The sequence below is a fragment of the Vicugna pacos genome, chromosome 8 (genome assembly GCF_048564905.1).
Source record: "Vicugna pacos chromosome 8, VicPac4, whole genome shotgun sequence".
Classification (NCBI taxonomy): domain Eukaryota; kingdom Metazoa; phylum Chordata; class Mammalia; order Artiodactyla; family Camelidae; genus Vicugna; species Vicugna pacos.
The window spans coordinates 13,645,838-13,672,788 of NC_132994.1; the positions used below are offsets into that span (position 1 = coordinate 13,645,838).

Below are 26,951 nucleotides of genomic sequence, written 5' to 3' on the forward strand. Positions count from 1 at the left end.
GCAAACATCAAAGAAGCCAGACAGAGTAAGGGGCATTGATCTGGGTCCCCTTCACTCCTTCACTGCTGTTTCCTTTGTGACGCTTTCCAACACCCTCCACAGCTCTGGTCACAAATTGCTACCATCTGGTAAATATCCTACAACTCTGTTTTATCCCCACAGACAATGATGGGTAAAGATACACCCATCAGAAGATAAAATTTTTTGAGGGTAAAATGTGTCTTATTCATGGTTTATTCTGAGCACTCAGCAGTGCTCCTAGCATGTAGTAGATGTTCAATAAATGAATGAACAAAGGCAAGATATGTAGAAAAAAATTATTTCTTACTGGAAAAAAAAGGCAGTTTCTCTTTTCTGACTCTCTGTGACACAAAATGTGCTAAGTGTCTCTGCAAAGGGAGCACCTTAGAGCCAGTGGAGAATCAAGGACACCTGTGTTGCTCCACGAGCCTTTGCCTCTGGAATTTCCCTCCATCACCCGCAGTCTCAGCTCTTTCTCTAAGCTTCCAGGTTAAAGCCCCTTTGCTGTATTCACTTGTTTGCTCGAACCATAGTTGTTTTCAGCTGTGAGCTGTGGTGCAGTAACCATTTAAAGGCCTAGCACACTTCTGCATAGAGATTATTGACGCTAATGAGGCATGAAGGAATCCATTTGAACAACTGGTATAAGAGTTTCAGGGTTTTTGCGGCCTGGAAAAATAAAACCCCCAAACTTGATTATGTGTGAAAGTAAGCCATTTCAATGAAAGGAACTGATTTTTAAAAATAATCTTTTGTCATTAAACTATCTGAGCAGAGAAGGTGGTTGGGCTAAGGCAGCATAATTGAGATTCATGTTTATTATTCCCTCAGTCCTGCCCTAATGGGTTCATAAGAATTGACTGTAATGAACAAACAATGGTTCTGATGAGTGAGTTTATTGGTTAATTCATGAAACATATGGCAGGTTTCCTCTGCCAGAAGTATTTGGACAAAGAAAAGCAAATGAAAACCATGAATTAATAAATGACATGACATAAAAAACAATGTTTTGAAGCAGACCAGAAAGGTCAGCTAATTAGGGTTTTATTGATCTGGAAATGAGGAAATCCCCGTTCTATTCTATGAACATTTGTGCAAAGCTCAGTTTCTAATTGGAGATGAAGACTGTGTTGCGTTAAAACCTAATGGATGCAGTCCCTAGTCTCAAACCCTTCTATATGTTATCACAGTTTTGCTCTATCAAATTCATGCTGCAAAGTTAATGAATGCTGTACACAAGGAGCAGTGACCATCCTCATATTAGTCTGGATAGATAAGCCTTTGCTGTTCTACCAAACAACTCCAAAGTCACAGTGGCTTAGCACCAAACGTTTATTTCTGCCTCACACAAAGTGTGAGGTGGTTCTCCAATCTTGTGTTACTTTCATTTCAACATGTTCTTCCCAAGATGGTTGATTGTGTCAGCAGAGAAGAGGGTGCTGAGAGATCTTCTACCAACAATTGCAACTCCAGCCAGAAAGTGTCACATACTGTCCTGAAGTCCAAGAAGGAACTCAGAATCATTACCATAACACAGAAGTGCTATAGAGCTGCAGTCAGTTCTGCCTCAATTCCCTCATCTACTATAGTCAAGCCTCCTCTTGGCTGGTGTCTCCTCTACCATTTGGAGGATGATATACTTTCACCAGAAAAAGATCAGAAGCAACCTCGGTTTGCCTCCTGGCTTTAGTAATTCCAAGGTGAGTGACTTTGGACAAATTATTGAACTTCTCCAACTCTTACTTTCCTCATTTGTCAGATGGGGATAATTGCATCTATCTCATAGCATTGTGACGTTAAAAGCAATAGTATGTGAAAAGTGGCTGGCGCTGAATAAAGAACTCAAGAAATGCTTGGCCATCTCAGAAAGTGCAGTCAAATCTGCAATTCCTACCAGTATTATGCCTCCCCCAACCACTCAGAAATGTCTGTGAAAGGAAGAGATTAAGCAGCACTGACTAGAGAAGACTGAACCAAGGGACAAGCAAAAATCTGAATCTAAAATTTCTGTGTAGAGACTATGAAGTCTCTATGTGACTAGAATAAGAGTTGTCTCCGATCCCTGTGAATGCCACACTATGAATGACTTTCACCTGAGAACTTTACAAATTCTTTGGAAGTGATGGTGATAGACAACAGGCAACGAATTCTCTGGAACCAATTCAAAGCTGACTTAAGCTTACTTTAAAGTATAAACAATGGTCTTTGTTAGCTTTGTAGATAAAACCTACACAGGACTTTACCCAAAAGTACACTTTGCCTTCTTGAATGTTAACAGGCATCTCAAACCTAACATGTCCAAAACTGAATTCCTCCTGCCACAGTCCAGAGGACTTACCAACTCCATCCTTCCAGCTTCCTGCCCAAAACTCATAGCCTCATCTCTGACTCCTCTTAGGAAACCTATGGAAAAATCTAAAAAGAAAATCAAAATAATCAATAACTTTATGACCTGGGGACAAGCACCACTAACATTTTTTTAATATTCTATTTCAATCTCTATGTATATACATATTTTATTAAGTTCACATATATATATAAACACATTTTTATACATATTTTATTACATATTTTATATATCTGTATATATAAAATTTTCCACCACTAGCATTATATTGTGAGTTTTTTTTTAAGAACAAAAATTAAGAAATGTTTTAAGGAACCCTTTATTTGAAAAGTAGACTAATCTTGTCCCAGTATTTCAGTTCAAGCTCATCTACTGCCTGAGCAAATGTAAGAAAATGCTTTCTAGGGGCAGGCCCTCACCTTGAAATGATTTTGAAGAATAATGAAATTGAAAGTCGAGATTTATTTATTTACTAAGTACTAAGATGTTGTAGAAAAATGATTCAACATGGTATATTTGCGAAACTTTTTTTTCTCCCTCTACATCCCCCCTGACATAAATATTCTTATTTTTGAGTATAGGTCTATAGTCAAAGACTATATGCTAGCTAATGATTAACCAGCTGTCCCGATTATTTGCCAAGCTAATGTCGTACAGGAATACTACATGTTGACTGATAAAAACCTTGGCTACCACACATTAACTCTGCTACAATATGTATTCTAAATGTCCCCCATTTGAGTAGGAAAGTTCAGTACATTTTCAGTATTTGTGGGGTTTTTTTTCCTATTTGCATTTCACTCAGAGACAAAAACAACACACCATCTAAGTGCAAAAACAGTTCCAATGTCCTAATTTAGTAATAAAAATTAGAAATAGATTAAGACACTAAATTAACATACAAAAGTACTATGATACTTCCTGGGCACTGAAACGATACAAAAGATTTTTGAGGCAAAGCAATGTCTCTTGTAAAATAGACCCTCTCTATATAGTATATGGAAGTGTTTCACAAGATGGATTAGGTTAAATATGTTACAGATGATAGCTGTTAGAAAGCATTCACGTAACACTTTGTTTGCTAGGTCCTTGGCAGTGATAAATGTAGTATCTATTCAGCATCATAATGGCCTATTTTTTAGAAAAGGCAATTGAGATGCTCAAAACCACCCAGCAACCCAATTGCATCTTGAAAAGTCTTGCTTCTTTAACTCCCAGGCCTGGTTCTGATGCTGCTGGGTCACAAGGCCTTTATAATAGAACCCATAAAAGCACATTTTATGTGAGGCAACCAGTTAGAAAAAATATGACCTTTTAAACTATATCAGCCATTTTCCACATAAAAGCCTCAGCCAGCCTCTTAATTCATATAACCTTTGGAAGCCATAAAATCACTTCCCAGGGAAAGCTGATGTAGATTTGACTGGGGGCCTGAACCTGTTCTTCTGACGCAGAGTGGGTGGGAGCCAGCCACCCATAGAACAGCCCGGGAAATATCAAAATCCGCTTAGCACAGGGAGAAGTCTGCTGCCTGAGGAAGACTCGTCCGAGCCCTGCAATAGACTTCCTAAAGACAGAGTTGGTTATGCTGATTAAAGATTTAATCTTTATCTCTTAATTGCAAAGCAAAGAAAGCCTTTAGACTTACCAAATGCCTAGAGAGGAATGTTTCAGAAATGGTAACAAATACAGGATCCAGTAAATGGAAATACTAAGGGTATTTATGCATAAAAATGGAAGTCATCATAAGAGAAAATGCTGCCTGATGGAAAATTGGTATATTTAATGGAATTTCTTTCTTCTAATATAGTACTTTTACTTTAGGACTTGGTGAATAGCTGGTGAAACAGAAAAGAGCAGGGGGCTTAGAAATTTTATATTTTAATATTTTTAAAAAAGTATCCTATTTTTAATATAAAGCCTTTTTTCTACTATAACTGCATTACAGGAAATACTAAAGAGTTGGATGAGTGGAAAAACTATGACTAAAATTTTTTAAAATTATGTTCAGTATGTTTTTTAGCATTTAGATTTATATATACAGGTGAGATCTTATTTTGTATATGTATTTTAAATCTGCTTTTTTTCACTGAAACTTGTAGTATAGCATTTCCCCCATGTGATTACAAACTCTATGAGAAATAGAATCATTTTAAACTATTCTTTAATATTCCAGCATGTTCCATACCATAATTTATTGAAATATGGCATTATTGATGAACATTTAGGCAGTTTTCAATTTTTGTATTTTTGTACTTATTTGTAATTTTATGTTTTGTTCCTGGATTGTTATACAAATCCAGGAACAATCCAGGAACATTTTTGTGGATAAAAGACTTTTATGCATTTCATTGCCTGTCTTTTGGAATAGACAAACTGCTAATGTATTAAACCATCATCATCGTTAAAGATGAAAGTTACCAACAGCCTTTCTTTCTTCTTTAGGTATATTGCAGTCTTCTTTATGCAGTTATAATCACTGAATTTGGACAATAAGCCAAGGAACCAGGTTCAGTACAGTATTTTTACCTGTGTGCTGCTGATATTCCATAGATTTCTTGGATGATAATCACTCTGCTTTGAATAATACCGCAAACTCACTTAGGCTATGAAAGTGAACCTTGAACAAGAGAACTAGAAGATTTATACAAGAAAAGAGGCAGGATAAGTAGTAATCTCAGCTCTGATGGTTTTCAAACAGCTCTGAAAATCTTTTTATCTCATTTTATTGCCATTACAACTTAACCCCCTGTGGGCCTGAAGGGACAGTTTTTCAAGCGTGTTTTTCCTTGTACAGCTTCCCCCTAGAAACGCCTAGAGTTCTCTAAATTACATTTGAAAACTCAAGGGTTTGGGCCAAGTAACATAGCAGATGCACTTTCTTTCCTGGGTGAACAAACAGTTCTTTTCAGTTTCAGGGCAATTTTTAAATGCAAAGTAAAGCTTGCCCTCCTGGGAGGCAACGTTGGCATCCTGTGATCATTTCGGCCATCTGAGTCCCGAGTGTTTGGCCAACAGCTGTGGCCAAAATGGATAATTGCGCCTGGTTAAATTTAGTTCTCTCTGACATCACACATCATAGAGGAAAGCAGCCCCACACATCTTTCTTCAAAGAGGGTGGAAGATTCACACAGATGATTCAGAATCAAGGAATGAAAATGACAACCGACATTCAAACGCAACACTGAAAACAAAAATCTCTCCGAGTTTGCTGGCTGAAGAGAGAAAATTCCTGAGTGGAACCAAGAGATGTGACTTACATGGTGAGTGGCAAGGAGCCACTTGCGCCCCACCAGGAAGTCAAGGGGAGGCAACAGAGCACGGCCCTGTAACGTCTGTTTGCTGAGCTCCGTAGGCCTCCCCAACTATCATGCAGTCTTTTTGTGGAAACCAGATAAACCACATGCGTCATCGCGGCTATTTCACTCTATCAGAGGAGCGGGAGGAAGAGTTCTGTGAATTGCAGATACCGTGCAAGCGCATGGGTCACTCCAAGCAATTATAATACAAAAGAAGAAAGAAATTGAAATGTATTCTGCCAAAGATGGATTTTTTTAAAAAAACAAAATCAAACAGAAAAATATTCTAAAACATACAGATGTTTATCAACTGTTCCCAGAGGCATCCACGTGGGAGTGACACCCTCTTCTGTCAGCCCTCCATGTTTGGCGTTTTCCAGGCCAGAGACCAGACATCTACTTCCTATGCCCAACTCAGAGACAATTCTAGAAACTCTAGTCATCCAGGATTAATAATGTCTCCACCTCCATCCCACACCACAGCCTTGTGCTGCGGGCATCTCAGGGAGAGAGCAAAGCAGGATGAGAACTTCTGCCCTCGCCTGCTGTTCTCCACCTTTCTCTCATCTTTGCTTATTAGCATTTTTTTAATCGAAGTATAGTCGGTTTACAATGTTGTGTCAATTTCTGGTGTACAGCATCATGTTTCAGTCGTACATATACAAAAACATACATTCCTTTTCATATTCTTTTTCATTATAAGTTACTACAAGATATTGAATATAGTTCTCTGGGCTACACCATAGAAAGTTGTTTATCTATTTTATATATAGCAGTTAGTATCTGCAAATCTTGAACTCACATTTTATCCCTTCCCATCCTCTTTTCCCCTAGTAACCATGAGTTTGCTTTCTATGTCTGTGAGTCTGTTTCTATTTTGTAAATAAATTCATTTGTTTCTTTTTTTTTTAAGATTCTACACATGAGTGATATCATATGATATTTTTCTCTCTCTTTCTGGCTTACTTCACTTAGAATGATGATCTCTAGGTCCAACCATGTTGCTGCAAATGGCATTATTCTATTCTTTTTTGTGGCTAAGTAGTATTCCATTATAGTATTCCATTTTATATATATATATAATATTATATATATATATATACCACAACTTCTTTATCCATTCATCTGTTGATGGACATTTAGGTTGCTTGCATGTTTTGGCTATGGTAAATAGTGCTTCTATGAACATTGGGGTGCATATACCTTTTTGAATTAGAGATTTCTCTGGATATATGCCCAGGTTTGGGTTTGCCTCTTTCTTGAACTAAGTTTTGGTGGATACTTACCCTTTCTTTTCATCCTCTCTTCTTTGTGACCTTTAATTATTTAGCAAGACCCTTCCCTGAGGGGTCTAGGGTGTACATGGAGGGACACAATGGGGTGTGCATATGGTGGAACAAACCTATGCACTATTTGACTTCTCAGTTAGTCTTATCTAACTAGGGTATTTAATTTAGAAGGCATTATATGGCTCAGAAGAATTCTGGTAGAAGTCCAACCTTCCTTCTCTCTCTCATCCCTGTTTTCTCCTATTCTCTTCCTATGGTGTTTTGGGGGGGTTGTTTTGGTGTGTTTTTGCTTCCTAGCAAGACCCCTATGACTTCTCCCCACCTCTCCATTTGCCCCAGACTCTGACAAGGGAAAATTGTTGACTTAAGAGTGCTGTCCAGGGAGGGAGAAAACTCCAGGGCAGGAACCACAGTATAACAATGGAAAGGAAAATGTATTTGGAGTCAGTCAGAACTGGGTCTATTATCCTGGCTGCATCGTTTACTTGATAGACAAGTCCTTTAACCTTGATGAAGGTCAGTTTTCTCATCTTTAAAATGCAGCTGGTAGCACTCACTTCAAGGAACTTCTGAATATACCAAATAAATTAGTGTATGTGAAATGACTAGTGGATTATAGAGGATCAGGGTCCCTTTCCTACCCTCTTCTCCTTAGTTTCATTCCTCCTGTCCTCCCAGGCCCTCTCTCATTCTGTATCTGACAGATGGACAGAATTCAATAAAGAGCTGTTGACTAAATGAACTGGTGTGACCATGCTGGTAAGTAGGCCATATCTGCAAAATGTGTACAGTGAAATCCCCTGAGTGGCCAACCCAGATTCTTGCTGTATAAGCATAGGGACTTCCTTAGGGCTCCAGAATTCCCTGATGGACAGTGAGAGGGACACAAGGGAAAGGAATGCTGTCATTGTTTTCTGTTTGTTTGCTTTTTGGTTTTGGGTTTTTTGTTTGTTTGTTTATTATTGAAGTATAGTTGATTCACAATGTTATGCTAGTTTCTGATGTATGGCCATACCATCCTGAATGTGCCCAGTCTCATCTGTCATGGTTTTTTATGTGCATCAATATATATCTGCATATCAACTAGATTCTTACATTGGGTAGATTTGTACAAGTTGTCTATTTCTAGTAAAGTTTCCCACATTATAGTCTCTTCTTTGCTTACCAGGAAGGCCTTAAGTAGTGTTGGCTCTGCCAGCCTCTCCATCTCATTGCCTGCCACTCCCCTCCCTTCCAGGACTCCAGCACTTTCTTAATTATATTTCAAGTATTCAGGAGGACTGCTACCTCCTCAGTGCCTCTGCACAAGTCATTCCCTTCATTGAATTCATCCTTCCCTTGATCCCTCAGTCCACTATCTAATAATCTAGCTAATAATAGCTAATCCTTTAGCTCCATTGTTACTGTTTCTGGGAAGCCTTTCCTAACACGACTCCCTCTTCTCATAGTTGTCTGGACTTTTCCTTTTCCACCCACCACATTTATAATTTTGTCTTCTGCTAGTCTGGTTGCTGACTTCCCCTCTAAATTCTCATCCTCATGGGAGCTGAGTCACATCTCTTGTGCCTTCTCTGTGTTCCTATGGGACACCACAGCTCCTGGCACATAGCAGATGCTGAAAAATATGTGTTGAAGGGACAAGTGAGGAGATGAACTTACTTTACAAATTCATATTTGCTCCTCTTCAATCAGTACTCCTCTCAGTAGGAAATGCTTGGGTGTATTTCCCACAAGGTCATTTTATATGATTTGGACAACTTGAAAGATGATGTTATTTCTATCAGAATCACTAGTATTCAATTGTTAAAAAAAAGTTTCTTACAATAAAATACAAATGAACTTCCAGTGGACAAATAAAGGAACTGCAGGAAGAAATATTCTTTTTTAAAAAACAGGCAAGATGTGTGGTTCATTCACTTCTGATGAGCAGCAGAAGCAATTTTATTTATTATCTCCAATCCCATTAACATCTCCCCATGATTTTTCAATAAGGAGGCAACCATGTACTTCTAACTTCCTTCCTAGAATCTCTGTGATGTTGTAGATGTAGATATATTCCTACAGTAAGTACAAAATGATTCGTAAGGTATATAACATCACAGAAAGTTTGGCAGAGAAAATAAAGGGTAACTAGAGTACATTGCTTGACTGGTGTTACTAGGTCACTATCCAGTAAACCTCCCACTTATCTTGGGCTTCTGATGTTTTCAATTCCATTTAACAAGGGTTAGAGCTACCTTGATGTGTCTAGCCCTATAATTTATTAAGAGTCTGGCCAGAAAGGTGGCTGTTCATAATAACAGGAAGCTGAGGGTTTAAAAAAACAAAAAACAAAAAACAAAACAAAACCCTACAGCTAGAGAAATGGACCAAACTATCAGGAAAGACAGAGGCAGGAAGCTTTGACTGACTCATTTTGATTAAAATTCCTTTTCTTAGTTTCTGACTGCATGTAACTTCTCACACAAGTTATCCTACCAATAAAAAATGGTAAGTCAGTGCTGACTCATGGTATTAACATTTTGACCTGCTGGACACGTATTCTGCCCTTAAATGTTGTCTTTTTGCACAGGTAGGAAAAAATTGGTTGAATAGTATGGCTTTGATTGTTTAAGTTTGCCATTCCCCATTTATAAAAATGGAACAATGGCTCAGAAAAATTTTAGTGGAGGTCCAATCTTCCCTCTCTCTCACCCCTGTTCTACCCTGCTCCCATCCTATGCTGATTTTTTCCCCCGAAAATGTAAAAAGAATTATCCACAGACTGTCATAAAATACAAACATTGAATGATATAAATGGGACATAAGAAGCAGTTGTGGACCTTAATCTCCATTTAACCAATCTGACTAACAGAGCTGTCAAAAAAAAAAAAAGAAAAGAAACTCAATAAGTCATTCATTCATTCATTCATTCATTCATTCAAGCAGAAAATTCTCATAGATGTTTAAAGCAGCTCATATGAGCAAGGGGTAGTTCTGGAAGCAAAGGCGGAGAGGAACTAAAGCCATGATTTATAGACAAGGTGCTGAACTCTGAGAGTCAAAACTCCCAAATTAAATACTTAGAAATAATTTTGGGCAAGTGCTTTCATATAGAAGCTAAGTACCGCGAGAACACAAAGAGGAAGTTCTCATACTTCCTGGGGGAGTCCAGAGAGATTTCAGAGAGGAGGTAGCCATTGAACAAGCATTCACAGATGGATGGAAATGTCCCCCTCAAAAAAATCTTCATCGGATTCTGAGGCAATCCACTGCACTGCTGGGCAGAATGTTTGCAAAGGAAAGTTAGACCTATCAAACATGTAGGATAGATGGCTAGTCTTTTCTATTCATTGCTACTGTGAATTACCTTTAAAAACAAAAGCCCTTCACAGTTGATATTAGGTTCACACAACTCCAAGATAATATCAGCAGCCACAACCATTTCTACTACTGCTATTACTAACATTTTATTCACAATCTTTTACTTTAAATGATCATTTATTAAATATTAAGAATCTATAACACTTCATGTTAGGCACTAATCTCATAAAATTTCCACAGCCAAAGGGTGAAAATACTATCCTCACTTGACAGATGAAAAATCTAGGATGTGAGAGATTAAGTTAGGTAAGGTTGTGCAGTCAGGAGTGGTGGAGTGAGGATTCAAAATAGAATCTGTCTGACTTCAAGGTGTGTGTTTCTGCTCTCTCCCAATCCAGAGGAATATTTGCAAAATAAATTAAAGTTTTATCTGTCTGAGACAGACAAGTTGACAAGTTTTCTTCAATTAGCAGTGAAAATATGTGATTCACTGAAGCAAAAGGCAGAAGTAGAATGCATAGCGGTAAACGTGATTCTTTTATTTTGGAAAATTTCAAACATTAAAAAAATGCATAAATAAAATAAACCCATGCACTCATCACCTGCCTTCAATTGTCAGCATTTTGCCAGCTGTGTTTCCTTCCTCCCTTTCTTTTTTTTCACTTGACTATTTAAATGCAAACCCCACATATCCAATCTTTTCTTTTTTCTTTTGTAAATACTTCAATATGCATCTCTGTCTAATAAGGATGTTTTCCCTCTTTCCTCATTATAGCCTTATTGGAAAAGCATTATTCTCTTTAAATAGAAGGTAGGATACTACTATTGAATGTTTTCAAAATTAAAATGTAGCTTCTCTAGGAATAAAACAACAACAACAAGAATTCAGCTCTATTATTAAACATTTAAAGTTATGCTGACTTCATTAATCAAATCACATGCAAATAAAATGATTCTGAATGATCAGTTTTTGATCATTTTAGACACAGAGTAGAATCCATAAGTGAAAGGGAGCAGAAATCCTTCAATGGCTCAAGATGAATGAGGAAAGGTATTAGACAGTGAGATACAGTTATAAAATGTGTCTCATGTGAAAATACCTGGGACAGAATTTTAAAATCCTGCTCTCTAAATCCATCAGACGAGAAGAAAGTGGATAAACACAAATAAATTAATGTCAGCAAACATAGATATGAGTATTCATTCAGCTATATATTTTAAAGAAATTAAAGTTAGAATAAACTTAGACACTGATTTTTGTCAATATCTATATTGAGTATCCATGTGTCATTTTGGAAAGCAAGTTGCCTTTTTTCTTCTTTCAAAACTCTTCAGCTAGAATACCTATTTTCACCCACACCCCTATTGTCTAGAGCGAAGTCTCAAGTCATTAATGTTAATCCAGGAGCCAAGCTCTAACAAATACACGTCTTCCTGAATCTGAAAGTTGAACGTGTCTATGAAACCTTTCCTAAGGTGGAATGGTGTAAAGGGAAGAATCAATTACCTACGAACGTATCTTGCTAATGGATACGCAAAATAAATTGAGATAAAGCAGCGATATTCACAGACATCATTCAAAGCTATGGCGGTCTGATGCTGAGATGCTCGGTGTAGTCCCCAGCGAAGGAGCTTGGCGGTGCCACTCTGGCTGCTGGGGTGTGTGCTGCCTCTGTAACTGCTCACTGCAAAACAGATACTGAAGATTACTTTCCCTTTTCACCTTTTTTTCGCAAAAGCAAAAATCGCCTTCAGATTAGCAAAAATGAAACCAAGTCCCCCTTACATGAAGTTCCTGTGCTGAGTTTATGATTAACCTCTTTATACGAAACTGTATTCCCTTTCTTGTCCCACACCTGTTCCCCCTCAAATTGAGGACTATCAAAAAAAAAAAAGGGGTGGGGGGATTGTAACTGAGCAGGACCCTATGAGGCCTTCCCATGACAGATGCCCACCATGTCCTCTTGTTTATAGAAAACCGTTAACCTCCTAGGCCTTCCCTGAGTTCTAAAGAGCATATTTAATTAGAAAAGTGAGAAAATGCAGAAACAAAGGAAAACAGTAAAGCAAGACAAAATAATAATGGTTTAGCCATAAAACAGAGTCAAAGACCTTTTGTTCTTTTTTCAAGGGCTATAGACAATATCCTAAGCCATATCCTTGAGACACTAAAACACCCACTAGGTAGGAAATGTTAACTACATGCTGACAACAAGCACACAGACCCCAGACCTGTTGGAACCAGAAGGTTGATGGTGTTGACTCCCAATTACCTCACCATCAACCACTCAGGAGAATGTCCACTGGCCAGTCATGCACCATGCATCCCTCTCCCTCACCCTGTCTTTATGCCTCCCTGAAAGTCGCTGGGGAGTTCGGGTCTTTAAAGCATTGGCTACTGGTACACCTTGCTTGGCATCCCAATAAACACTGCACTTTCCTTCGGTACAACCTGGTGTCAGTAGATTGGCTTTACTATGGGCTGGTGAGCAGACCCAAGTTTGATTTGGTAACAAATATAGGTGCTAATGTAGGTCTTTCATGAAAGTGAAGTGGCATAAGGTGGACTTTCAAAAAACAGGGGACACCTGTGTAACAGAGTCAAGGTAAAAATGATACTTGGTTAAGTGGGCCAATTACCGTCCAATTTCAGCACAAAGAAAGTTAGGCACAAAGTATAACTGCCAGAATATTATGATGGAAACTTCACAAAAGATATTGAGGTTGGGTCTACAAAAATTTAGCTGTGTTGGGCTGGAAAGGAAACAAAACTTTTCAACAAAAACAAAACAAGAAAATTGCATGTCTGATCAGATATAGCTTGCCGATTGCTCCACCAGCAGCTAGAACCCCAGGAGTTTTTCCTTTCGTGGATCCTGAAGCCACCTTCTCAAATCACCCTGCTCGCAAGAGGCCGCAGTGAGAGTCAGCCGCCCTGTGCTGACTCAGTGGAGGCAGAGGGCCAGCCAAGTGCCCCCGAAAGCTCAGCTTGTAGAAGGAGGCATAAACTGGTCTGTTCACCTCTGATGTGAGAGAAAGAACAGCCTGCTCCTTCTCTAATTAGATGCTAGCCTCCTAAATGAGTAGATCCACAGGAGGAGGCTATCATTTTACCACCTGGATGAGAAGAACGCGAGATGACAGAGATATGATTCTTCAGCAAATTGACTACAGCTGCCAAATTGCAGATTTGGGCAGCCCACGACAGCAACTATATCACAGAATCTGTGTTAGACCTAAAATTTTCCTAAGACATGTTTTTATATGTCTCACGTTGTCCATCATCAGGTGTGTTGGGGTATATGCGAAGAAGTGTAGGTTAGACGTCAGTTTATCTTTCTAACTGGACTGAGCTAATAATGAAAGAGCAGGGAAAGGATGGATTCATTTGAGGTTCATGATTGATTTCTTTTTGCATCAATTTATTCAACTGTAAAATAAAGAAGAGAGACTAACATCCATCTACAGATACCTCCTAGTAATGAGTTGAAAATAACCTAAATAATAGCTTATATCAACCATTCATTAAAAATAAATTTAAAAATAACATAATAAAAGTCTAGATCTAGATTGAGATTTTGTGCATCCATTAGCAAGATGTGTTCATGGGTAACTGATTCTTCCCTTTAAGCCATTTTGGCTTAGTGATGGGTTCATAGACACATTCAACTTTCAGATACAGAAAAATGTATATTTGTTAGAGCTTGGCTCGTGGATTAACATAATGACTTGGGACTTTGGTCTAGACAACTGGGGTTGGGGTGTGGGTGAGCTATATTCAAGCTGAAGAGTTTGAAACAGGAAAAAAGGCAATTAAAGGTCATTAAAGGCAAAAAAAAAAAGCAATTTAAAAAGAATATAAATAAGAAAATGGACTTCAGAAACTAAAAAGTTAACAATGCAAAGTATAATTTTTATTATGGATAATTTTTCTCAAGGTTTTTTGTTTTTAATAAGTCTTGTTTTCTTTGTATTTTGTTCCTACCTTTGAAGTATGGGAATGCTTAATATTTATAAACTCAAAGGAAAATGGGTCAGATCTAATAGTAAAAACAGAGTGAGATTAATCTACAAAAGTGCTTACCTCCTCGAGATCAACAATATTCTATGTAACAGCCTCAAAGAGAACATGAAATTAATGAACAAAATAAACTTTAATTTCAAAAAATAAACAACTTGCAACCTTCTTGGGTCTAGTATTTGTAAACTTCTCTGTGGACTTCAGGAAAAGGATGCAGCATAAGAAATTATTGTTGTACACATCCCATGTTGATTTTAGACTCCACTGAAGAATATGATAGAGTTTGGCTCACAAATTGTTGACAGAAACATTTTCATGTTTTATTTGGTAATTTTCATTGCATGAAAAGTTTATGGAGGTAAGAAAGATTAATGTCCTTTTTGTCATTTATAGTCTATTCCTCCCCATCTGTCCCTTATACATGCTCTAGGGGAGGGTAAGTGAAGAGGGGGAAAGCTTTATTAAAAGAGGACTATTTTTCCTGGCCAGTTTCCAATCTAAATCTAAATCCCTAAGAAAAAAAGACAAGTCTTCCGTGGAACTGCTACTTAGCAGACATTAGTTTTTGCTGCCATTTGTAGAATAACACAGTGATTTATTGCATCCAGTCTGAAATCAGACTTTCTGAGTTGGGACCTCTGCTGGGTTATTTACTAGTTATGGGACAGAGGACAACTTACTTAACTGTTCTGTCTTCATGATCTGATTCTTTGAGTGGAAATCAATGCACAGTTGTTGATATAAAATGCTTAGAACAGAATAGTTGCTCAATAAGCTTTACTTGTGACTTCCAGATATATTGCACATCAAACAAACAAAAGAAAAACCTCTTTGTTTTCTGTGAAAGGTACTTTAACCTTCTTTGCTATATATGAAAACAAGATGCTTAAATATAAAGAAAAAGAGAGAGAGAGAGAGAATTCTACTAACTGCAGAAGAAACAGATTTCAAATCTGATTTAAAATGAAATGGAAGACTCCTGATCAGAAAAGAGCCAGTCAGGCCAGAAGAAAGACTAGCCCTTGAAAAATGAACTCCTGCTAGCAGGGGCCACCATCGGAAAGCAGGATCCTACACGCATTGCTGGAGACACGATCCTTCTGGGGGACAGCCCAGGGATACAGACCAAAACTATCCAGCTTTCATTCTCTGTAACTCAGGGAGCCCTTCTTGAGAAACTAACTGCTAAAAAATTAACAAAGAGGAGGAATAACCTCATATTCATAAAAATGCCCACTACAGTATTGTGTATAATCACAAAAAAGTAAGAAATGACCTGAATGTGTCATGGGGTGATGTCTAGTGGATCGAAATATTATACCATTACTAAAATCATACCTATAACAATTAGCAATATGGAAAAGAATCTTTAAGATTAAGAGAAGAAAAGACTTGAAAGTGTATTTATCTTATTACTTCAACTTTGTGCCAACACATATTTATAAATATTTTATGTAATGACAATAAGGAAACTGGGAAAAAAACAACTGGGTCTTGTCCAAAGCAATCATGAGTAAAATTTCTTTGTAATGGTCTCTGTTGATACTTAAAGAATAAATACAAAATTAAAATGCAAACACATGTGAAATATAATGCTGAAAATGAGCAAGCAACTTATGTTTTAGCAAACTAAGAGTTTAAATTACTTCTGGATTTTATTAATTCTCAGAGGAGTTTTTACCAGCTTTCCACTGCTACTGACACAACTACTAAAACAACGTACCTTTCAGATGTGTGGTGGGAAACCTGTATGTTATGACTTGGCAGATTTGAAGTGAGAAAACACTTTGTTGATTTTTTTTTTCCATTTAAGAAGTAAATGGAAAACAGTTAGTTATCAAACAGTAGATTACTATAAAGAGTAAGTGGCACCAGCATGTACTGAACACCTACCATGCAGTACGTAGGTTTTTTAAAAATACATGACTTCTCACTGAAAAGACTGGAAAAAAATTATGATTCATACTACCAAAGGAGAAAAATTTACCCAATACCGCTCTGGTCAGGCACCCTGCTAACCTCCACAAATTCCATAAACCACAAATGTAGACTGGAAAGGATGTGTGTCCAGCCATGAGTAGATCAAGTGTTCCTTTGCTCCTGACTTTAGGAGCAGATTTCAACCTCCTGCTCAGAAACGTGACCCTATAAAGCACACCTGAGCTGGGTGGACTCAAGGGTTAGACCAGCCACCCCATCACAGAAACCAGCAAAAGACCAACATGAGACCACAGGACTCCTCCAAACGCCAAGAGGAATCGTAAGAACAGACAGCATCTTGGGAAGGAAGGAGAGAAAGGCCAGCAGGATAAGGACTGAAACTTAGAATTCATGGGAATATTGACCTCAGAAAGAGATTTAAAATCAAAAAAGACTGTTTAAACTGGAGAAGGCAGAGAACCCATTTGTTAGCATTACATATCTTTTTCCTTGCTACCCTGAGGAGTTAGATGGGGTGGGGAGAGGAGAGTTTGCGGTTATAGGAACATTGGATAGGTGATAGAAAACGAAGCTAATCTTCTTTGTTTATCTAAGCAGTATTTGAATACCTTTCTACATTGTGGGCTCCCTTAAAGCATAAATTACATCTTCTACTTATCCCCCATTATAAATTAACACAGTTGCCCTTGATAGATATACCAGAAGTGGCACTGAATGAATAAATCATAAGAGTTGAAAGGATTAGAGAAGTGTGCTAATTCATCATTCCAATCTCAGGCAGACTCACATAATTCAGCACAGAAACCTTTTTCTTGGGTACCTGGAGATTTATAATGGGATTTGCTCTTGGCCTGTAGAGAAGGAAGACAGTCATTCCCCACCAGACCTACCTACACGTCTTTTCCTTTCATTTCAACTTGCAGAGTATTTTTTTTTTACTTACTATTAATAAATGTCTGCCCTTCCTCTCCCCACCCTTCATATCAGCTTACACTTCCAACTGAGAAAACACCAGTCTTGTTGACCCATTTAGAACAAACGTTAGAGCAAAACAGCAAAAGAATTTTTTCATCAAGGAAACATTTATTATAAGGAAGTTAAATTATCACCACCCTTGATTATTTGGATTTGTCAGAAGAACTTTAAATTTTTGTTTCTCTAATGAGACATGCCTCCAGATTACCTTCTGGGTATTTGAGTCTTCCTGATAGATGAACACAATCAATTTTATATATTGATCAAACTATAAACCACACCATATGCACAATTTTCCAGCTTCACCAAATATTGTTTTGCTTCTTTTCTCTTTGGTCTTATTTATCTTCTGAGTTTTTTTGTTTGTTTGTTTCTCTTTTTTCCTTTAAAGAGAAAGAAGAGCCTTCCCTAGTTACGTCTACTCTGGGGAAATTTATTTGGAATGAAATAAGAATGACTTGTAATTATAGTTTAATGCCTCAGAACAGAAAACGGTGCCAAGTTGCTTAACCAAATGCAGATTTGGTTGGGATTCTGAAGTTACTTCTAAGTCAAGGCCTTGGGAAGTCTGAACCATTGCTTATCTTTAATTTATGGTTCTCTCCTAAGGGCAGTACTGAGCTGATTGCTCACCAGGTTAAAATTTTGGCTTACAAAAGTTGTGCATCACAGAACAGACTTCAAGACAGACTCACATTGCGTTCTTTTTCTTAGTTTTCCCATCTATTCTTCTTAGCTAAATACTCCCTCATTTATGTGTATCACATCCCGAAGAACAGAGCTGTCTACAGAAGTGGTCCAAGATAAAGGCAGAGTGTTGGATGAGCTCTCCTGAGATTTCTGAGCTCTTTCATTTCCTTCTTTCTTATTTTGGCCTCATAAAATATTGTCTGTGGCCTCTCGCCAGTAGTGATCTGGAACATTTCAGCATTCTAGTCTGCACAATTTAAAAGTTTAGAGTTAAATATTCTGATATAGAATTATGTTTTTCTTGAGTTCTCTGAAATTTCTAGACCTTTGGCATATTAAGTAGAGATCATTACAAAATGAAATTTTCTCTTTGTACCTGGATTTGTATGTGGAGCAACTGAGCTCAGTCTTCCAGGGACCCAGAAGATGACCAAGGTGACATTGAGGTCACTGTGGGTTCATTCCAACATTCAGCGAGGTGTTCCCTGTGGTGAAACACATTACACAGGGTCCTGGCAAGAAAGGTGTGGTACATTCAAATTGAGTCCTTTGAGGGGAGTTTAGTAGAGGTACTGTCTATGAAGGTGGTGAGGAAACCACAAACACCTGGAGACTAGAAAGAGCAGGGTCAGGGGAGAGATTGATGCCACCTTGGACCTGAGAGGCAAAGGGAGGAAGCAGTTCCCAGAACTTAAAGACAAAGGGCAGAGACAGTGAGACACATGTGGTGAAGGCCGTTGGCAAGAGCTTGGCCTACAGTGGAGGGATGTAGCCAGCCCACAGTTAATGTATCCTTGAGCTCGACAACTGGGATCAGAGCAGAGGGTGTCTGTTGATGCAGGTCAAATTCTTAGAGAAATGGCAGGGTAGATCCTGGATCTGAAGGAGCAAATAGACAAGACACAAAAATAGCAGGGGTTGATCCTTCAAATCCAGGGTCATGGCCACTGCTAAACCATGGTTACCTCTGTGTGAAATGGAAAAAATATAAATTGCCATAGATAGGTAGACAAAGACCTATTAGAGAATGGGACAATTAAATAAAATGAGTGTCCTTTTTCCAAGCAATACAGCCCAACACCAGAGTGCACAACTTAGAAAACAGACAGTGGGCTGTATTCCCATCCCCAGTGACCTGCTTGACTAAGCAACCTGACCAAGACCACCAGGAGTGGACCCTGATCTGAGTAAATTGAAGTAATGGAATCTCCTTGTCAAAAAGATTGGTTCAGTGACCAGCCCACACCAGCCATCATCTGACTATCCCCTGGTCGTAGCCAGTGGTTTAAGGGCAGGTACATAGCTGACGTTAGTCTGACAGAAGGGAAGTTCAGGACTTTTGGTCTACGACTGCTAAAGAAGAAGGTCTTTCCTGTGCCCCAGAAATAGATGAGGGAGCATGTGGTCCTGGGAAGTTCTAGCATTTGTCACAAGGGAAGCCAGCTTAAAAATGAGCCCGATGCCCAGAGGGGGAAAATCATCCACAACAGCATCACGAGTGTCAGAGTCAAATTCTGCCTGAAGTCTGTCCTGTCTCTGTATTTTTCAATTACACATTAGTCCATAAATTTCCTTTAGTTTTTAAGCTAGATAGAGTTGAGTTTTCTGCCACTTACAAACAGGGACTTATTCTAGTTCTTCTTGCCCTCTCAATTATAAACAACTTAGGGTTTTTTAGCTTCTTCATTATCCCAACCATGTGAAGCTAGAAAAAAAAAAATATGTTCAGCCCAAACTACATCTTCAGTTCAAACCAGATTGATTTTCAGTCATTGCTGTATGCTTGTCCTTCTTGGTGTTCACTTAGAAGTAAAAGCGCCTGCAGAATCCTTTTACACACTCCAAGTCATGTTTTCTTTCTGGTATCATCTTTAGCATAATTGCTATGGTAATATCTTTGATCATATATTACAACAATTGTATTTGCACTTGTACACACTGCCTCCTCTGAGTGGACACCTACCCAAGGTATCCTTTTCATGCCCACAGTTGGATTTTCTGGTTATTTGTATATTATTTTCTGGACTTTTTGGTTGTTTGTATGTTTTGCTTTTAAATTGCTTGCACACAAGTGTGAAAGTAAAACTTAACTGAGGAGGGACATTGCTGTAAGAAGGAATCAAAAAACAGATAATGAAGTTTAGCAACTCAGGAATTCACTTAGTTTTAACTATCAGGAGCTAGAGTTCACAAGTAGATTGAAATGTGGCAGCCCTAATCTCCATAATAATGAGAGCTTGTCTGAACTGATTCTTATAAGTTTGTTTTGTTTTGTTTTTTTTTTTTAATGAATGTACTGGGGATTAAACCCAGGACCTTGTGCATGCCAGGCATGCAGTCTACCATTGAGCTATACCCTCCCCGCCACACTTACAATAGTGTTTTAACCAGCCTCCCCATATGTAATCTTGACTTCTTTAAAACTAGCTTCCATACTTTACTTTCCAGCATCTTCTTTACACAGTTGTTTTTCCTATCTGTGTCCTTCCTACATTGTTCCCCTCTGCTTGGAATGTTTTCTTAGTCTTTCCTCCATAAGCTTCCCAGCGTTACCTGGCCAACTCCTACCCATGCTTAAGGGTTTGTTACCTGACCCATCTTTCACTCTTCTAGTAGCTCCTCTTCCTTTGTGCTCTCTCTTTATTTCTGTCCCTGCAGTCTGCCAGAAATGTATCTTTGTGTGCAGACGCCCACTAGATTGAACTTCATGACGACAGGGACAATGTCTTATTTTCCTTTGTTTCCCAGTGACCATCAGAAAGACAGCCAAGCACTTAAGGAAATCCAATTACAAAAGAATTTTTATCTCCTAATCCAGGTAAGAAACTCCAAAAACCACTAGATTTAATCTCACCAAATATGGCTGAGTTAATTAAGAAAACAATTTGCATTCAAGATCGACACTGAATTGAAATTCTCTATGAACTGTGAATAGACTTGACAAATTTAAATTCAAATAAGATTTCCAACTAACATTTAAAACTGGAAGTAGCATATTGTTTTCCTGGATACCATCATAAACAGTTTTTTCCATCAGCTCACGAATCAGATTCCAAATACTTTGGGCTAATGCCGTGATGGTACCTTCAAAAAAACAACAACAAAGACAAAAACAAAAACAACTATTACAAAGCATACTTTAAAAATCTGTCATACAAAAAAAATTGTTGGCGAAAAAAGATTAATTCTACATTCTGACAGGCTGATTCCATCTGCTTGGCTGTCATCTCTGTTGGGCAGATATTATAAGGGAAATTTAAAAGTGGATTAAAAGGCAGTCTGATTATTCTTAGGATGAAGTCTTTTAAATTGAAACCTGTCAAGAAACTTTCTTTTTGAAACCACGGAATGAGTATACTGTGCTTGTCCGGAAGTTTTGACCCAGCAGGCAAGGAGACGTCCTATCACTGTAGACTCTTAGTGGCAGTAGAGCAGACGTGGGCGCTGGATCAGAGTGAGTGTCCACTGCGAGGCCAGCCTTGGGGTCTGCGTGGGCTCTCTGTGGAGACTGTGCAAAACAGCAGACAGGCAGGGCAACAGCTCAACTAAGGAAATACGGCCAGGGGGCTGTTACCTCACAGGCAAGGCTGGGATCACCTCATGGTTAGGAAATCCATTGCTGGCCTTAGGGTGCAGGTGGCCCTGGATGTGGGTGAAGAGCTCAGTGGTGGCTGCGGCAGAGAACATTTTTAGGGGTAAAGACAGTCAACCTTGTTTCTTATAAATAACTAGACTCTGGGACGAAAGGAGGCAGTGCACGAGGCCCCAACACCAATTCTTAGAGATCAGGTTGAAAGTCAAGGGGAGAACATGGAAGGCTGGAGAATGCTGAGACAATAGTGCAGGGACCAAGACTGCCTGTTGTCACCACAGGTCACAAGGTTTAGGGCAGAGATATTGGAGATTGACCACAACTGCATTCTCTACTCTCATTAGTTATATATGTGCCCAGCGTCACTAAGAAAGCCTGTGTATAATTTGCCTAGAATGCCAGTTTGATTCTTTTCAATTAATTACCCTTTTATTTCTAAAATCCCATAAGAAAGGTGCTAGAAACTGTTCTTTAAGAGAGAAGAAAAATCTGCCAATTTAATTCCGATCTGTTGTCAATTGTAAGATGCAAACTGATTATAGAGATTTTTAAAAAAGGATGTCTTATACAAAACAAACATAGTTACCAAAGGGGAAAGGAGGGGAGGGATAAATTAGGAGTTTAATATTAGCAGATACAAACTACTATATATAAAATAAATAAGCAACAAGGACCTACAGTATAGAACAGGGAACTATATTCAATATCTTGTAATAACCTATAATGAAAAAGAACATGAAAAGGAATATATGTATATATATATACCTGAATCACTATGCTGTACACCAGAAACTAACACATTGTAAATCAACTATACTTCAATAATCATAAAGAGAAGAATGTCTTAGACCCTATAAAATATTGTACCTGGACTCTGTCAGTTCATTTTGACACTAATGTTTGGATGAGTATTAACCTGAATGAGTTGTCTAGGATGCCATGTCCCCTAGAAGTGCTCCTTGCTGATGCCTAAACAGGTATCAATCCAGATTGGACGTTGTCATACCAGTAAAGTGTCTAAAATGATGCCAAACAGACAAAACCCTTTTTAAGATGAGCATGGGATGTATTTTTATTCAGATATCAAACAGTGTTTAATCCTTACCCCTAGGTAATATCAAACATGGGAAAACAAAATTTCAGTCTCTTACAGTTGCTGACTGTCTAGGCCAATGGTTCCCAACCTGACTGCAGATCAGAAACTGGGAAACTAAAAAAAATTCCTAAAATTCAAAAGCTTGATAACGTACTCTGTTGGCCAGAAAACTAAGAGTCTGGAGAGAGTCTTAGGGAGAAAGAGTGTCAAATGTTGCTGGTCGGAATGCAAGAAATCATACAGCCCCTGTGGAGGAGAGTTTGGCGGTATCTTTCAAAATCACTTATGACCCAGAAGTCCCACATTTAAGCATTTACCCCGAGGGATAAACAGATACAAACAAGCAAAAAGGAAAAAAAAAATCATATACAAAAGGTTATTCACTGTGGCACTATTTGTCATGCAAATTTTGGAAACCAACCACCCAGGTCTATCCGCAGGAGGCTGATTGAAGAAACTCTGCTACATCCACACAGTGGAGTACTGTTTTACAGGAGAGCTGTAAAAAAAGAATGAGAATCATCTCTAAGAATAGATATGCAGTGAAAAAAAGCAAAGTGCAAAAGAGTCTGCTGTTGGGTGAGGGTATATAGCTCAGTGTTAGAGCGCATGCTTAGCATGCACAAGGTCCTGGGTTCAATCCCCAGTACCTCCCTTAAAAAAGTTTTTTTAAATAAATAAATAAACCTAATTACCTCCTCCCCTCTCCCCAAAAACAATAGCAGTAGAAAAGTCTGCTACCATTTTTATATATCGATACCTACACAGATAGAGTTATCTTTCTTTATATATATATTTTTTTGACAAAAAATAGGAAGATTAAACTAGAAATGATTCCCTACATGGACTCAGAAGGAGGAATGGAGTGGTGGCAGGAACTGGAAAGCATATGAGGCTTTTCTGAGTACAACATTTTTATAATTGGGGGAAGTTTTTAGCTATGTAAATATGCACATATTCAAAAATAAAATTATATCAACAAGGACATAAAAACCCTAAACTTTAGTTCAATCTGAAAAAACGAACCCAATTTTATACGACAATGACAACCCAAGAACTTATTTTTAAAAAGGATTATTCAATCACTCTTGAACATGTTTCTCTAACTATATACCTTTGGTGAGATACTTTTCTCAGGATAAAAAGAACACCAAAAATACCATAAACATTACTTAGCAGGTTTGTTGTTGCTTCTTAAAACTGTGTCTGTATATGTGTGTGTTGTAGGATAAAGCAAATTAGTAAATATATTGATGGTATTAAGTAAGATTCAAGGTTCTTGATGTGGGAAAAGCCATGTATAAATATGGAATGGGAACGGTCAGGGTGACCACTGTCAGCATGAACTCATGATTTTAAAAATATATACATTCCCAGCTCTGTCCACTGAAGAGGCCCAGAAGCTATGTCACCCAGAGGAAATGAACACTCTAGTGCCAAGATCTTGGTTTCAAAGTATTGTTCACCACTGAGAGGAAAGACCGTTCCCTGGAGAAATGACTGATTTCAGATCAGAGACAGAGCATGTGTAAGGTAAGCCTGGAACATCTTATATCAGAAAGCAAAGAAAGTGTGCAGAGGATGGTAAGTACAGGTCAAAGGGAAAAGTAGCAAGCGTGAAGGGCCAAATATGGGACAATTGGGAAATTTAGAAAATCGAAAACAAATAAATTGAATTTTTGAAAGTCTATGATTCCATAGAGACACTAAAGAAGAGGGCTTTTTCTTCATGAAAGAATGTGAGCTAATAAATGGAGAGGAATAATACAATTAGGAAATCATTATTTTGCAGTCTTCAGTGTGGCTCAGACAAGGATCACCAATGTGTGCTGAAACTACTGAGTGAAAGTGTGCTGGGGAATGTAGTATTCACATAGTACCAAAATGTTATCCAGATATTACCCATTGATTATTAAGAAAAAGCATACCTTTAAAATGAAAAAAAAAAGTTGGCAGACGTCATCTTAACCAGGTAACCAAAGTTAGCACAAAACAAGCAGACTGCCTCTCCTGAAGTGATGAGATGGGCTGTACCCAATAGCACCTGTGTGGTGTTCTTACTAAGATGTTTAACCTGAATCTCCTTGTGAGGACATAATCAAACAGACTGAGCAACATTCCACGAAACAGTTATCCTGAACTCTTCAAAATTGGCAATTTTGTGACAGGCAAAAAAAAAGGTAGGAAATGCTTTGAGCTAAAGAAGTCTAAAAAATCAAGACTAAATATAAAGTGTATAAGGTTTGATTGGATCCCAGAGATTTTTTAAATAAGTTAAAATATGTTTTACTAAAAAAACAAAAAAAAACAAAAAATAACCGGAATAATTGGAATAATTTAAATATGGAATGGTCATCTTGTCACTGTTTTAAATCTATTTCAGTAGCTCAAATGATATGATTTGTAAGCAATGGGTGTCAAAATTTCAATTATCAAACATTATTAATGTTTAAACATACAGGTCATTTTTTTCTTTTCCATTATGATTTATTACAGGATATTGAATATAGTTCTCTGTGCTGCACAGTAGGGCCTTATTGTTTATCTGTTTTATATATAGTAGTGTGTATATGTTAACCCCAAACTCCTAATTTATCCCTCCCCCCAACACTTTCCCCTTTGATAACCATAAATTTGTTTTCTATGTTTCATACAGGTCTTCTAAAACATTTCATTTAATCCTTTTTAAACTGGTTAGAGTATTTTATTTATTTATTTATTTTAATTTTTTATTTTCATACAGTTTAAAAGGTTAATTTCCATTTAGTTACTACAAAATATTTGTTATATTCCCTGTGTTGTACAACACAACCTTGAGCCTATCTTACACTCAATAGTTTGTACCTCCCTCTCCACAATCTCCATAGAGATCCCTCCCCACCCAACTAGTAACCACTAGTTTGTTTTCTGTATCTGTGAGTCTGCTTCTTTTATGCTATATTCACTAGTTTGTTGTATTTTTTAGATTCCACATATAAGTGATATCATACAGTATTTATCTTTTTCTGTCTGACATACTTCACTTAGCATAATGCCCTCCAGGTCCATCCATGTTGCTGCAAATGGCAAAATTTTTGTTCTTTTTTATGGCTGAGTAGTATTCCATTATATATATATATACCAAATCTTGTTTATCCATTCACCTGTTAATGGGCACTTAGGTTGTTTCCATGTCGTGGCAATTGTAAATAATTCTACAATGAACATTGAGGGGAATGTTATCTTTCCAAATTACTGTTTTTGTTTTTTTGGCTGTATACCCAGGAGTGGAATTGCTGGGTCATATGGTAGTTCTATTTTTAGTTTTTTTAGGAACCTCCATACTGTTTTCCACAGGGGCTATACCAATTTACAGTCCCACCAACAGTGTACAAGGGTTCCCTATTCTCTACATTTTTGCCAACATTTGTTATTTGTGGTCTTTTGGATGGTAGCCATTCTGACAGGTGTGAGGTGATATCTCATTGTGGTTTTGATTTGCATTTCCCTAATGATTTGCAATGTTGAACATCTTTTCATGCATCTGTTGGCCATCTGCATTTTCTCTTTGGAAAAATGGTTGTTGAGTTGCATAAGCTGTTTATGTTAAGGTCTTAATCCCTTATAGGTCATATCATTTGCAAATATTTTCTCCCATTCAGTAAGTTGTTTGTTTGTTTTGTCAATGGTTTGCTTTGCTGGGTGAAAGCTTGTAAGCTTAATTAGTTCTCAGAGTATTTTACTTCATAATGAATATACTGTTTCAAATGTAGAGATTGTTTTACATTTTGTAAAGATAAAGGCTGTGGCTTTTATGAATTTTCTTTTTCTCTCTCTGCCCAACCAACTTACAATAATGGTTTTACAGGTAGCCAACCACATAAAAATCCACTGCATAAAGCAAATTGAAAAGTAGCCACAATAAATAAACCAAAGAAGAAAGCACACTGAAAAAATTCATGCACATTGACAAGGACCTTCAATTTTTTTGTCTTTTTTCTCACATGATAATTAGCACAAGGACTTTAAAAAAAATTGGGGGGGAGAGGTAATTATATTATTTATTTAATTTTTAACATTGGTACTGGGGATTGAACCCAGGACTTCGTGCATGCTAAGCACACACTCTACTACTGAGCTCTACCCTAGCTCCCCTACCCCTAGCACAAGGACTTTTATATGACAGGGGCTTGTCATAGCTTAAGACCAGGCAGGTAACTACAAGTAACTAAGACTGACTCAAGAATAGGGCACAATATGGGGATAAAGTTCCCAGAACATGGAACAAGACAGAAAAGCACTTGATAATTAGGGCTAGAATTCCTAATTAGGAATAGAGCTCCTAGTGACAGATGGTACATCCCAAAGTGTGGGCCAGCAGTGAGGATGATAAATCCC

At 37.8% G+C, this 26,951-nt stretch overlaps 1 long non-coding RNA gene across 5 annotated transcripts in view; it reads left to right on the top strand.

Annotated features, from left to right (window-relative positions):
- The window catches only part of LOC116281636 (uncharacterized), a 287,689-nt gene that overhangs the window by 68,657 nt on the left and 192,081 nt on the right, over positions 1 to 26,951 (top strand). For all 5 annotated transcript variants that reach the window (XR_012075194.1, XR_012075195.1, XR_012075193.1 and 2 more), the window contains exon 3: positions 23,952 to 24,107. This is a non-coding gene — a long non-coding RNA (uncharacterized lncRNA). The remainder of the gene's footprint in view (positions 1 to 23,951; positions 24,108 to 26,951) is intronic.